This window comes from Bactrocera neohumeralis, chromosome 2 (assembly GCF_024586455.1).
Source record: "Bactrocera neohumeralis isolate Rockhampton chromosome 2, APGP_CSIRO_Bneo_wtdbg2-racon-allhic-juicebox.fasta_v2, whole genome shotgun sequence".
Lineage (NCBI taxonomy): Eukaryota > Metazoa > Arthropoda > Insecta > Diptera > Tephritidae > Bactrocera > Bactrocera neohumeralis.
This window is the reverse complement of record NC_065919.1, coordinates 10,549,296-10,563,303: the sequence shown is the minus strand read 5'-3', so window position 1 is coordinate 10,563,303 and position 14,008 is coordinate 10,549,296. Positions and strand designations below refer to the sequence as shown.

Sequence of the window (14,008 nt, the reverse complement as noted above, 5' to 3'; positions counted from 1 at the left end):
CAACCCAATTCGAAGAGTACAAAAGAGAGATGGTTACGCTGCATTATGAATTTAAAAGCTCTAGTTTTCTTTCATACAAAATGATATGCATTTCTGAATATCACTAAGAAGTATAACTTCTTCCGCGCGTAGGGGCTCCACGCACCTTTTTTTTTCTTTGTAAGAGGCGCGACTCATTAAAATTAACAAAAATTCAAATCTCAAATGATAACTGAAAATATTTTAAATTTACTAAGCGAAAAAATACCATATTACCATAATAAGTAATTTCTTAATAAAAATTTTGTAATAATCCAAATATGTATAACTTATTTAGCTGTTACATAAAACTATTTTATTTATCATATTAATCTATCACATTTTGCTAGCAGCTGTTTTGGTTTACAAAATAAAGAAGAGGTACAATTTCATAACCACTAATGAGCTATTAAAGCAATGTCGGTAATTTTATTGGAGCACTTAAATGCACTCATATCGCTCTCACTCGCATTTGATCAACTAATATCGTTAGAGTATTTTGCAGTTACTATTTTTATGCACATTCTCATCTATCTGCTAAGGTGAGTGTGCAAGTTTGTGTACAAAGTCTGCTTAATTTGACATGTGTCACAGTTGATTGATGAGCTCAACCAATCATTAACTTTGTCGCACATACTCGACGGGCTGTGCTTCAATTGTGGCTGCAATATGTCCGCATTCTAATATTCTCTGAAAATTTATGCAATATGTGTCCGTTATTTTGTCCAAGTTAACGAAAGCAATTCAAGCAAAATAATCAAGTAATTGTCAAGCTCGGCAAACACAATTTAATAGCTCTAATGTTGACATAACTGTCTACGTTTTACTGAGTTACTTAAGTGATAAAACGTAACTAGTACGTAGGTTATATTTTTTATTTTCAACTATTTTTGCAATTTGGCAACTCACACCTTTAACTTAAAGTTTGCCATTTTTGTTGTTGTACATGATCAGTACGTTTCGACATATGAGCGCTATTTGTGTTACTTACAGTAACTTAAAATATTCATGTAGAAAAAAATTTAATCAAATCGTAATTGTTTTTACAACTTTCAATTTGGATTAGCTCAGCAACATCGTTGAACTTAATTAATTTTTCTTTTGACAATAAAGCTTCATCAGGGACCATTGTTTATCAATGTTATCGTGTATTCAATGAAGATCGTAAATACCTCTAAGACGAATTTCGTGAATGTTTTCCAAAATGAGTTGTCATTCCTGAAACTTTTGATGCAGGTGCTTGAGACCTATGGGGATAATAATACAATAGAAAGCATTGGCCAAAGTCAACAGCAGTCGACTGCATGGCGGTTTTATGATGAGATAACGAATCCAACAATAGCATGTAACATAACCAAACAAATGATTGCCTTTTTTTGGAAAGATTCGACATATCGCAACCAAACTACTAGAATAACGCAGATTTGTAAAATCTGAGTGGCACACAACCATTTGTTTGAGAGTTGTTTATTAAGAAATCAGATAAAAACCGCCGAATACGAATCAATCTTTATCACGACAATGCGAGCTCTCACACATCAACTGAAACAACTGCACTTTTGAGCGCTCAAAACAGCGATTTGATGAGTCATTTAGCGTATACCCCAGACTTGGCAAGAAATGATTTCCTTTTATTCCCGTCTGTTAAAAAAATAAGCTAGAAGGTCTGAAAGATATCTGAAGAGTCAGGTGATGCATTTAGAACCCATGTTTGGGTCATACCTCCAACAGGGTAGCAAGAGCTTTTCGACAATGCAAAAAGTGTACAGCTGAATGCGTATTATTTTGAAAAACAATTAAGCGATTTTGGATTTTAATATGATTTATGGTTCTCTAATCCCGAAATATAAAATTTAACCCTCGTTTAGAGTTCTAAGCTTCAACTCATAACTAAAAATTAAAATTTTGAATCAATACAAGTACTGTTCGCAGTACATTTCAGATGCTAGTCTACTAGTTAGCACTACTGTAGCTTTGAGTGGCGCTTCTAGCTCACATTTATTCAGCATGGCTTACTGAACGTTATATTCTTATGAATGTTTTTATTTTTTTTTTGGCACTTTTTAACTGAATTTAACTTTCCAGCACTTTTTAAATAAATTTTCTCTTCTTTCTCTTTGCAGGTAAGCACGCTAATAACAATGCAATACTTTGCAGCATAAAGGCCCAAATCTGCTTTTACGTGTACTACAAGCAAAGTAATGAATTTTAAAAATGCTTTATCGTTAGTAGCGAAGTACTACAAAAGCAGTTAGGTACTCTAAATTTTTGAATCAAAAACGAAAGTAAGTAAGATTTGGAGAAATCATAAGTCATAAACTCATGCTGCCATTACTAAAAATGCTTATCAACTCATCGCTTAAGATGAAAATCCGGATCATTTTCAAGTTGTTGCTCAGCCCAATCCATGAACATACGACGATTCTGGTGGTTAAGCGTTTTAAATTCATCGGTCAATTTGATCTTGTAAGGATGTAAGCCAAGATTTGTTCGCAAAATTCGCTCTCTTAAAGTTGAGGCCACTGCCTCCGAATTTCGGAAGTACATAAGTTTGACTAATTTCGATTCGTTGTTGCATCGTATATCTTTCCATGATAAAATGGCAAACCTTTCTGAAGAGGAATATCAAAAGAGCAGTAAAAAATATGACGTCGTTTGCTGCCCCTATCGGTCTACTTTTGTAGCGTTACTTTGGAAAAACCCCTTACTTGGAATATAGCTCATTTGGTTCTTAGAAAATGCTCTGGCACGCCATCATGAGAACTGGAAAAGTTCTCATTTGTGTCTATTATTGCAGAATTTCCTATTATAATTGAGTATTGAAAATTAGCAACACGTTTTGCTTTCATTTTTTAAGTTGGTGCAAGCAATTTTCGATAAAATTATATTGGAGCAATTTTCTCAAGCATTACGTGCGAGCCAAGTTAACTGACCAACGGTCCACACAGGCTGTTGCAAATGCCTAGCAGCCTACAGCATCCGATTATTTGGCAGCAATTTCAAGCAATTGTGGTAATTTCTACAATTCTGCGCGGTGTTTGTATGCCCAAACGAAAACAGTTGCCAAGTAAATCGAAATAAAAGAAAATCACAAGAAAATTAGAAAAACAACCACCTACACATATAACTATACTATACATATCAATTGCGAAGCTGCAAAGGCAAGCAAATACTACGAAAATATTTTCCCAAAATTTGGTCAATACGAGGTCTCGTATATGCATCGACTTGTCGTAGTACGTGTGTCGAATGCAGCGTGTTTGCATTGAACGCATACATGCACGCACACATGCAGCGGCGAGGTGTGCCGGGCCTTCAAGGCGTGGCTGCCACGTCCATGGCTTACCTCGGCACGCATTCACTTTTCATCTGCTTGTAATTTTCTCATTTGCGCACTAATTTCATTTCCGTTTGGTCATCGATTTCCTGTGCAATTGGAAGCTGGCAGCTACAGTGGCTGTGTACTCGTGTGCATGTGTGAGTGAGAGCATCTTGTGGCGAACTGAATCTGCTTCACATTCGCTTGCCTGTGTATTTACACTCAAGTGAAGAATCATATTTGCTTTTATATAATATATTGTTCAACATAATTTGATGGTAGTCTTAACAGAAATGATGTACAGTCATGGAAAAAAGTGTACATACACATTTAGTTTGTGCGATTTTGTCAAAACTGTTAGGAAAATCGAAAAAGTTTATGTCAATATTCAAGTATTTTCAGGAAAATATTTGTGGGACACAAGCTCGGATAAGCGCAGTTTTTAGGGACTGATCATATCAAATGTTCCTATTTTCTTTTCTAGAACGTGCCCAATATGTTCAATCGAATTTATGTAAATCTGATGACTGGGTTGGTGAATTTAGTAGTCTCGGGACCATTAAATAGAAGCCAGTTTCGAACAATGTCTAAAGTGTGCTTTCTATCGTTGTTTTGTTGCCCAAACCAATGCTTCCCAAAACTCAAACTATCCCTAGTTGCGTGCACTAGCGGTCTTTAGTGCTCTTTTCAAAACTAAATACCCATTTCCAGTTGAAGCCATGATACCCCAAACCATAACGTTGTCGTCTCCATATTTGGTTTCCTCCAAACTCTATATCGGCCTTTACTTCTAAAAATATGATAGTTTCTGTCGGCGGTAAAAACGCCTTCGCTTCCAAAAATGCAGATTTTTAGATTTCATAAAAGATTGGCCAAATGGAAAAATCGAAAGGTGTATGTAGACTTTTTTCTTTAACTGTATGTGAAGCTACAAATACTTTCGGTCATTTGATCCTTTAATCAAAATATTAAAAATTCCACTGCGTCTTCCTCAACGTTACGGTACCAGCAAAACAAATTATTACGATGAAACAAATTCAGTTCAGCTAGAAATTTCCACATGGTCTTTGGAGATATATAATGGTAATGGTCGGAGATTTTGACGATAATTCCGATTTTCGAAGCCATTGGGTAGGCGATAAAGTCTTTTCGTATTTCTAATCAAACTTCAACCTTTTTTTGATATTTATCCTAATATATAAATAAATGAATATATACCATTTTGGTCGACCACTTTTGTCATTTTTCCGCTAGAGACATTATTCTATCAGTGTAAAAACTTTCTGGTTTCCCGGCGATAAACTGCGACAAGTAGTTTCACAGGCTTCTCTTGAAGCCAACTTTACTCCATTAAGGGAGTTCTGCATTGAACGAAGCAAATGGTAGTCCAATGGTGCAAGATCAGGGTTATATGGTGGACGTATCAAAACTTCCAGCCAAGCTCTCCCAGTTTTTGACGAGTTATAAAAGATGTGTGTGATTGAGCGTTGTGCTAATGGAAGACGAAGCCCTTACTGTTGATCAGTTGCGGCCGTTTTTTTCGATTGCATAGTTCAATCCCATCAGTTGTTGGCAGTAAAATGTAGAATCAATCGTTCATCTAGACTGGGACAGCTCATTGTGGATGATTCCTTTCCAATTTTATTTATTTTTTGTTAAATGAAGCTTAAAATCTCACCTTTTCGACACTATTTGGCATGACACAATGTGATTTGTAACACTGGAGATATGCGACTGCAACCAGATCTATTGACAAAATACGAAAAGAGTTTTTCGACTACCTAGTATATACACTTTATAGGGTCTCTGTAGTTTCTTTTCTGTGTTACGGACATTATGGCAAACTAAATATACACCGCTCAGGCTATAAAAATAAGAAAAAAAAAATGATTTTTTTTATTAAATGCAACACATCAACTTGGCAACAGAGCGTAATACGCATTTGCTACACATTTATTTCATATATGTATGTTTCCTTTTGTGCGGCAACTGTCAAATACATGCGACGCATACGCTTGCGGGCACTCAGCTTAATTCGATTAATTCCCTGCCACCCTGCAATTGCCTATACAATGAGCTGCAACCAAGTGGCATGCAACAGTCGCAGACGCACTCCAGTGAACAGCGGCAAAGATTCCCGCAGCGGCACTGTAAATGCAACAGCAATTGCCCGTAGCATGCAAATGCAAATTAATATTAATACCCAAGTACACGTGTCCATACACACATATGCATACTTAGTTAGTGTGTGAGTGAGCAGCGCACGCTTGTTGCCACCGCTCTTGTTGCGTCACACATTTGCGGCTGGCGCTTGGGTGGGGCATAACCGGGCGTACAAGCGTACTAATATCATGTCCTTGTGCGCCCTTCAGCCGGCGTCAGTTGGCGCTAATGGTGCTGTTGCCTTCGCAAGGTGGGTGTGTCTCTACAAATTTGATAATTTACAGTCTGCTAAGCAACATGCGGTTGCAAGCAACTGCGAGTGGGTGTGCTGGGAGGTGTGTGCATGCACACGCAAATGCGACTATGAAAGGGATGGGGTGAGGGTATGTGTGAGCTGTTATCTGTGGCAGCACGCAGTAAATTGCCCACGCTGACTGGTAATGCTTGACTCATAAATAAACCGTTTATCCAGCTATATGCAACATCTTCATCACATGGCTTCTTGTCAGCTGTTCCACATTTTGTTGCACCGTTATGTGTGTGTGCATGTAAATTTGTGGTTGGCGATTCGCTGCATTCAAACGGTGCCGCTGAAGTTGCCCTTGCCTTTGTAACTTGCCTTCTGCTGCTTGCTTGGCAGCTTAATCACGGGTTGCAAGAATTTGATTTTTAAATACCAAGTAAATATGTTTGTAGGTACTTTGAAGGCTTAAAACACTAGTCCTGTTTTTAGCTGGTGACAATACAAGGTGTGTTCCAAAGTAAACAGGAATTTTTGATCTATATGTCGACTAGTGCGTTAGAATCTGCTATCTTTATCGATTGTCCAGTGTGAATTTCATGATATTTCATTGATTGGAAGTGAAGTTATTGCGTTTTAAATGTCAGTATGTTTGTGTTATCGGTGCGAAAATGAGCTTCGAACAAAGAGCCAACATTAAATTTTGTTTTAAAATTGGTAAAGCTTTTACCAAAACGGTTCAATTGATGAAACAAGTTTATGGCGATGATTACCTATCCCGTAGCAGAGCGCACGAGTGGTTTCAACGTTTCTAAAGTGTTCGTGAGGACATAAATGACGATCAAAATGTGGGCCAATCAGAATCCGTGATCACCGGAAATTCTATCGAAACTGTGCGTGAATTCATCAAAAATCAGCCGATATCATCATTGAAATTCATGAAAATGGAATTGAGCATCTCCAAAACATCGATTTATCGCACTTTAACTGAACATTTGGGCTTACGAAAGGTGTGTGCACAGTTTGTTACGCATAAATCGACTGACGACCAAAAATTGCTCAGAATCCGTCTCATCGATCGACGCTTGTGACCGATTATTTGACCAAAACTCACATTTTAGCCATTAACCACTCTCCGCATTCCCCTGATATGGCATCGTGCGACTTTTTCCTTTTCAGAAAAATGCATTTGCCCATGAAAGGAAAGCGTTATGCAGACGTAGAGGCCATTCAAAAAGCTTGCACCGGCATACTGGCGGCCATACCGGCCAACGAGCTAAAACACTCGTTCGACATGCTTTTGGACCGTGCAAAAAGCTGTATTGAAGCAGAAGAAGACTATTTTGAATAAAATAAATTGATTTTGTCGAAAAAACATTTGTTCTGCATTTTTTTTTTAAACCTGCTTGCTTTGGAAAACACCTTGTATAAATTTGATTTGTTCTTAAAATGAGTAAAGCAGAACCTGTTGTAGTAAATTCAAGCTAACTTTAAGACTTTACATATTGTAAAACTTTACTTCAAAGCCTTTTAATTGAGCGAGTTTTGAGTGATAAGTTAAATGCTTAAAGTTACGGAGCCTTTAAGCATATCGCTCACATCGTCAGCGAAAATGCAAAACAACGTTACATCAAAAAAAGCGAGATTCAGTTTTTTATTGCTTACGATTCACCACGTCATATTACATATATGAAGCATAAAAATTTAAGCTTCCGCACTCAGATAAAACTATATTTAACCAATACATATATAACCACTTTATAACCAAAACTCAAACTATGTTTCGTTTTTCCTTTGTTCGTGAACTTATGCGAAGTGATGTTTCGCTATTTTACATTTTATGTGACGATATGTATAATTATCAAAAGATACTACTGTAAGACTTAGTTCGCTTCCAGGTAGGTTGATAAGTACGAGTTCAGCCCCTTCAAGTTCAATTAATGCTAAACGCTTTATTTTGCTACAACATTTGTAGGACCTTTCAGTATAGCTATGCTCTAGAACTCCACAGCCTTTATCTATGCTTATTACTTCAGCTTGGAAGATGCCAACTGAGTTTGGTAGAAGTATAGTATGTTTATCGAGATTCCCGGAGCATAACTTTGTCCGTTTATATCCGTCGTTATGGACTGAAATAGGATTCTTCTCATTTTCGAAATTTGTCCTTTGTTGCAAAATAGACCTCAGTTTCAATGATCTCCTCTTCATTTGACAAACATTTCTTCCTGGCAAGCGTTTTTTGAGATCTGAGAATAAGAAATAGTTGCTGAAAGGGTCATATCTGGGGAATACGATGGATGCGGAAGCAATTTGAAGCCCAATTCATTGTTTTTTTGCCATCGTTTTCACTGACTTGTGACTCGGTGCTTTGGCTGGGTGAACAGCACTCTTCTTTTCTTCAAATGCGGCTGTTTTTCGACGATTTCGTCCTGCAAACGGTCCAATAACGCTATTTTATAGTCGCTGTTGAGGTTGTTCCTTCAAGGTTGTCAATAAAAATTGTTCCATATGCCATATTGCAAAATACAGACGCCTTAACTTTGCCAGCCCACTGTTGCCAAACTATGAAGCGCGTTCATTGTGTGCAGTTCCCTCAGCTGACTGCCAATTGGCCTTCAAGGTGAAATGATGAATCCATGTTTCATCCATTCTTACATATCGACGCCAAAATTCACCATAATTTTTGCATTAAGTTCAGCTTTTACGTGATATCCATCGTGAAAAGTCAATGAAAAAAAAAAATAAAAATAATGAAAAAAATTAAAAGAAATAATAAAATAAGAATAACAGACCATTTTGGTATAGCAGTAATTTTCCCATAAAACTATGGGGTTTACAATTAAAATTTATTTTTTTTCAAGTCAAATTCTTGTAGAATTCATAAGAAAAAAAATGTTGCTTTAAAGTAATCTATTTTCAACCGTTAATATCTTTTAAACGGTTAAGTCTCCGAAAAACTTGCGGAAGATCATTTTGTAGAACATTCATTTTTCTAAAATATCCATGAAATGAGATATTTCAAATTAAACGAAAATTTATTATTCAAGTAGTTGAAAGCTAGGCATGAATTTTTCCATCTAACAATAAGAAAAAATCAATAAAGGTAAGGCGGAGAACCTTCCAGTTGCAATTAAGAGCTTATACTTGAAGAGACTTTCTTTGAGGTGTTTAATAACTAATTTTTCAGTGTATGAAGCGAAAAAAACATTGGTGGTTTTGGCACACCCTGCTACATATGTCTTCAAAAATAATTTGATTTTTGAAAAATCGTCTTCTAGGCATATTCTTCAATAGTTAAGCTTTGAAAATATAAAATAATTGATTTCTTTCATTTCTAGACTAGAATATCTCCTTAATATAACCTGTTCATGGTGATAAAATGTGTGACAACCTTAAGAAGTCAAATCTTGCTATCAAGAATAAAAAAAAAACTGAAAATTAATCTTGATTTGAGCTTACAATATAGAGGTATTTTAAAAAGTTTATGATGAGACATTATTCTTCTTCTTGATTGACGTAGACACCGCCAGCGTCAATTGGAGATTTCAAGCGAAGTTCTCCTCCTGGACTTTATAAGGGAGTGGAGGCCTTCCTCTTGGAAACCGATTTTATTATGATCGTTATTTTGTTCTTTCCCGACTTTTTTCTCAATATCTCAACATTTATTCAATATTTTCCTTCGCACATACAAATACCTTAACTGCTAAAATTCTGTAATCATTTCATTTTTGCCCTTACTTACATATTTACTCTTACCATTAGCCACGAAAGCGTCGCTAGACGAGCGCTCCACTGCGCAAATTGAAATTGAGCGCCAGCAAGTTGCCAACTTTGAGACAACAACAAAATGCATAACACTTGACTTATTCAAAATCGCGTATATTAGTGAGAAGTTAAATTAAATTGCACGGAAAAGAGTAAAGTGACGCTGTCTGCCGCTCAAAAACTGTCAGTCCTTGTAGTTGCTTTCAAATGCTTCTCTATTTTCGCTAGTTTCTTTTAACAGTATTTTTTGTTGTTGCAAGTTGGCTTTTGTGCAAATGAAGTGTTGAAGTTTCTAGTCTAGTTGTCAACACCTGCTGTTGCAAGCACACTACTGCAGCAGTCCCCGTTTGTAGTGCGCTCTACACCGACACGACACTTACCAGCACATATGCAAAGACTGTCTCGTTTTTCTGCAATTCATTTTTTGCTTACCTCAATTTTTTCGCAGTGCTTTTTTCGTGTGCAACTTTGAGTCACGGTGGTGCGGGAGGTGGCGAGTGTGCACAAATGTGTCAGCGCGCTTTTTTACGCAACCACGCCCATTTTGTATTTGCGTTGCGCGTCTGTGCTTTGGCTTCACGAATTTGGGTTTTTCGTTTCAGCGTGTCTTTTGTCTCCGCTTCGCAATTCTTGCGGCAAGCAAGTAAATGCACGTTGCAACTAGCAACGCACCATTGTTGCGTAACGGCACAGCTGCGCGCTATTGTGGCATGATTGTTGTTGCACATAATTTGGAATACAAATATATGCATATTTGGATTTTGTCAGTCAGCAACTTTTCTCAGCCACAAAATGTTGCCTTCCACATACATATACGTATGGATGTGTGTGTGCTTCGAATGTCGCCAACATTTCCATGCAACACAGACATGTGCCAACATTTACAATTGCTGAAAGAAAACATTGCATTCCGAGCAGTTGACAAGCTGCTGCACTACACCCGCAAGGCTGCCACTGACGTTTTATGCGCTGTGTTTGTGTGTGTAGTTACATAAATGCATACATACACGCTTGCCTGTTTGTGTGTGTTTGTGTAGTCGTATGTGGCGCGGATTGATGTGGCTACCCACAAACATTTTTGGCATCTTTCTCCTTTGGAACTCATAAATATCGCAGTTTACTAGCATATATGTTGTCTAAATGCACATAAAGCCTCTCTTTGCCTGTGTGTGCGTGCGTGTGTATGTATAGGTAAGCATGTGTGCGCCTTTGTTGGCAAGCTGCTTATTTTTCTTTACGCTGGTTCTTCGAAATACATAAATTCTCTCTCTAAATTAGCTTAGCTGCATGCACTTACCTCCAAACCAGCGCTCCTAAATGTATGCTACCCACATATTCGCTTTGTGGTATCATCCCAACATACATATATGGTATGTGTATTTATGGCGCCACATCGTATACTACATTCTTGCAACATGCTGCTGCACAATTGTGCACTGTAAATTTAACGCTAACACGATTTCTGACGGTCTTACAGCATATTATGCTTCCTTAATCGCAAATTGTGGGCACTTAAGCATAAGCATCATGCTTGTGTATGCGGTTTAAGCTGAAATTCGGTTCTTTACATTTATGCTTGTATCAAAAGCTTAACAAAGCGCTATTGTGGCACAGTGATTGTCATTTTGTTACAACTGTTTGAGGATTCTGTCATATACATCTCATCTCGGGTGTATGAGAACCGTTTTGTGATGTGAATGAAGATTTTTTAGCATCTCTTCTTTATGACTATGGACTTGAGCTTCGAATTCAATATTCTAAAAATAAAAAATTGCCTTTGTTAAGAAAATTCGGAAAGTTGCCATATTTTTTAAAATTTTATTGAAACAGTTTCATGAAAAAAAATTAAATAATTATAAACAAAAAATTTATATTTTTTTATTGCTAAGAAAAATTTTAAAGGTTACCATATTTTCTAAAATTCTAAATAAAACAAATTTATAGAACTAAAAAAAAATAATAATATCCCATAATTTTATCATTTTTTATTGTCAAGAAAAGGTGGAAGAAGAAAAAAAATTAAAAAATGATAACCTAAAATTAAAAAAAAAACATCTTAACTTTTTTTTAATTTAGGAAATTTTAAAGTTGCCAGAGTTTCTAAAATTTTTAATAAAAAAAAATTATAGAAATAAAAAAAAATATTTAAAAAGGGATAACATCCTAAAAATATATAATTTTTTACTGTCAAGAAAAACTGGATGGTTGCCATATTTCTGAGAACAAAAAAAAAATTAAAAAATGATGTGCTAAAATTAAACAAAAAATGTGTATGAATTTTTTGTAAATTTTTTAGTGTTAAGAAAAATTTGAGGATTGCCACATTTTCTAAAATTTTAAATAAATCAAATTTAAAAATAATTCAAAACGGATAATATCGAAGGGATGATATCTTAAAGTTTTATAATTTTTTATTGGAAGGTTGCCATATTTTTGAGAAGAAAAAAATTAAGAAATAAACTCCAAAATTTTTTTTTTTTAATTTAAAAAAATATGTTTGAAGTTTTCTTAGTGTTAAGAAAAATTTGAAGTTTGGCATATTTTCCGAAATCTGAAATGAAACAAATTTATAGAACTAAAAATAATAATAAAAAAGGGATAATATGATAAAATTTTATAATTCTTTATAGCAAAGTAAAATCGAAAGGGTACCATATTTTTGAAAATATAAAAATGCACAAATAATATCATACATTTTTTTTAATTTAAAAAATAATATGCTAATTTTTTTAATTTCTTTAGTGTTAAGAAAAATTTTAAGATTGCCACATTTTCTAAAAATTTTAAAGAAAGAAATTTATATAACTAAGAAACATAATTAAAAAAAGGACAATAACCTAAAATTTTATAATTGTTTATAGCAAAGTAAAATCGAAAGGTTGCCATATTTTTGAGAATTTAAAAATTTACAAATAATATCCTACTATTTTTTTTTAATTTTTTAGTGTTAGAGTTGCCATATTTTGAGAAGCAAAAATTTTAAATATATTATCTTAATTATTTTTTTAAATATTGTACTAAACTTTCACAAGGTAAAAAAAAAGTGAAGGTTACCACATTTTCTAAAATTTGAAATTAAGGAAATCTATAACATTAAAAAAACATGAATATCACACTAAAGTGTATGCACTAAAAATATTTTTAAAAAATATTATAAATTTTTTTTGCTAAAAATTAAATTATAAACAAAATTATTTCAATTTAAATAGTTTTAATAATTTTATATTTTTAAAGGTTTAAATATTTAAAGCTTTTTGTTTGCAAAATTAATCTAAAAATAAATATTTCAAAGTAAAATAAAAAATATTAATTTAAACAAGTATTTTTTTAACACAACTCGGTACCCAGCAGCTTAACCAAATTCCAAATATTTTATAACATCTTTCCTCCACTTTGTTTAATATATACAAATATTCATGAATGCGAAAGTTTATTTAAAGTGCCAAAAATTTAATCCCCTACGGAATGTAAGTCGGTCAATATCCGTGTGCATTTCTAATTAAACAAAGTCAGCGCAAGAAACCGCAAGTTAAGCGTATAATGGCCACCAAGCCCATCGGTAATTGTAGATAACCTGCGGGAGGCCGAAATCACCACTGATGCCAATCACAATGTCGCCCCAAGCGACATTTTCACAGCCAGCGTTGTTTGGTATCAACGAAAATTTGATTAAAAACTTTAGCAAAAACTTTGCTACTTTTTGTGGCGGAAGCGAAAAACAGAAAAACACTTTCAACGCAGCGCACAGCCAGGCGTTGTTGAAATATTTGTTCTTGCTATTCTATACTTATTTGCTTTATTTCCCAATATTATTTTTGGTAAAATTTTTGTGCAAAACTTTCTCTAAACTGCAGCCGCATATACAGGGTTATACTTTTTTCAATCCGGTACAAACTTCATCCTCCGGCAGGACGAAATTAAAACCAGTTTTTCATAGAAATGATTAACTGCTGCTACAACCCTTTCTAATTTTTTTTTTTTTTTTTTTTTTATAAAACATTTTTCACAATTTTCGCAGTCACTTGCCTAGTCCGAACACCGCCGCGCGCAGTTTTAATTTAACGCCACATTAATTAAGCGAATTGCGGCGCCAGAGGTAAGCTAAAACGCACAGCATGAAGTTTACCTAACACTCGCTTCGCTGCCTTGGCTTTCGGCAGGTAGCATATTTTTCCGAGTATGAGAGTATGAGCAATTGGAAATGGAAATGGAAGAGCACATTTAGTGGCTGGTCGAGAAATTATGATTATTCGTAATTAACAAAAAAAAAATTAAAAAATTAAGTAGAAGTTAGTGCAGTGTTGGCATTTAAGTTGAGAGTTCGAAAATATTATAGATAGATATTTATATAGGCAAGTATAAAGTGAACTATGACACTTATTTATGATTGTAGCCTGGTAAATTGTGGTTTGTTCTCTGTGTTCCTTTGTAATATTGTTCGCGAAAGATTTTACAGTTGCCTACTTTTTAGCGCAGTCACCTACAACACAGCTCTGCTTTTA

General features: G+C 35.0%; 1 protein-coding gene across 13 annotated transcripts in view; it reads left to right on the top strand.

The window, feature by feature from the left end:
* LOC126750925 (low-density lipoprotein receptor) overlaps nucleotides 1-14,008 on the top strand; it is a 410,401-nt gene that overhangs the window by 247,959 nt on the left and 148,434 nt on the right. The window lies entirely within an intron of this gene.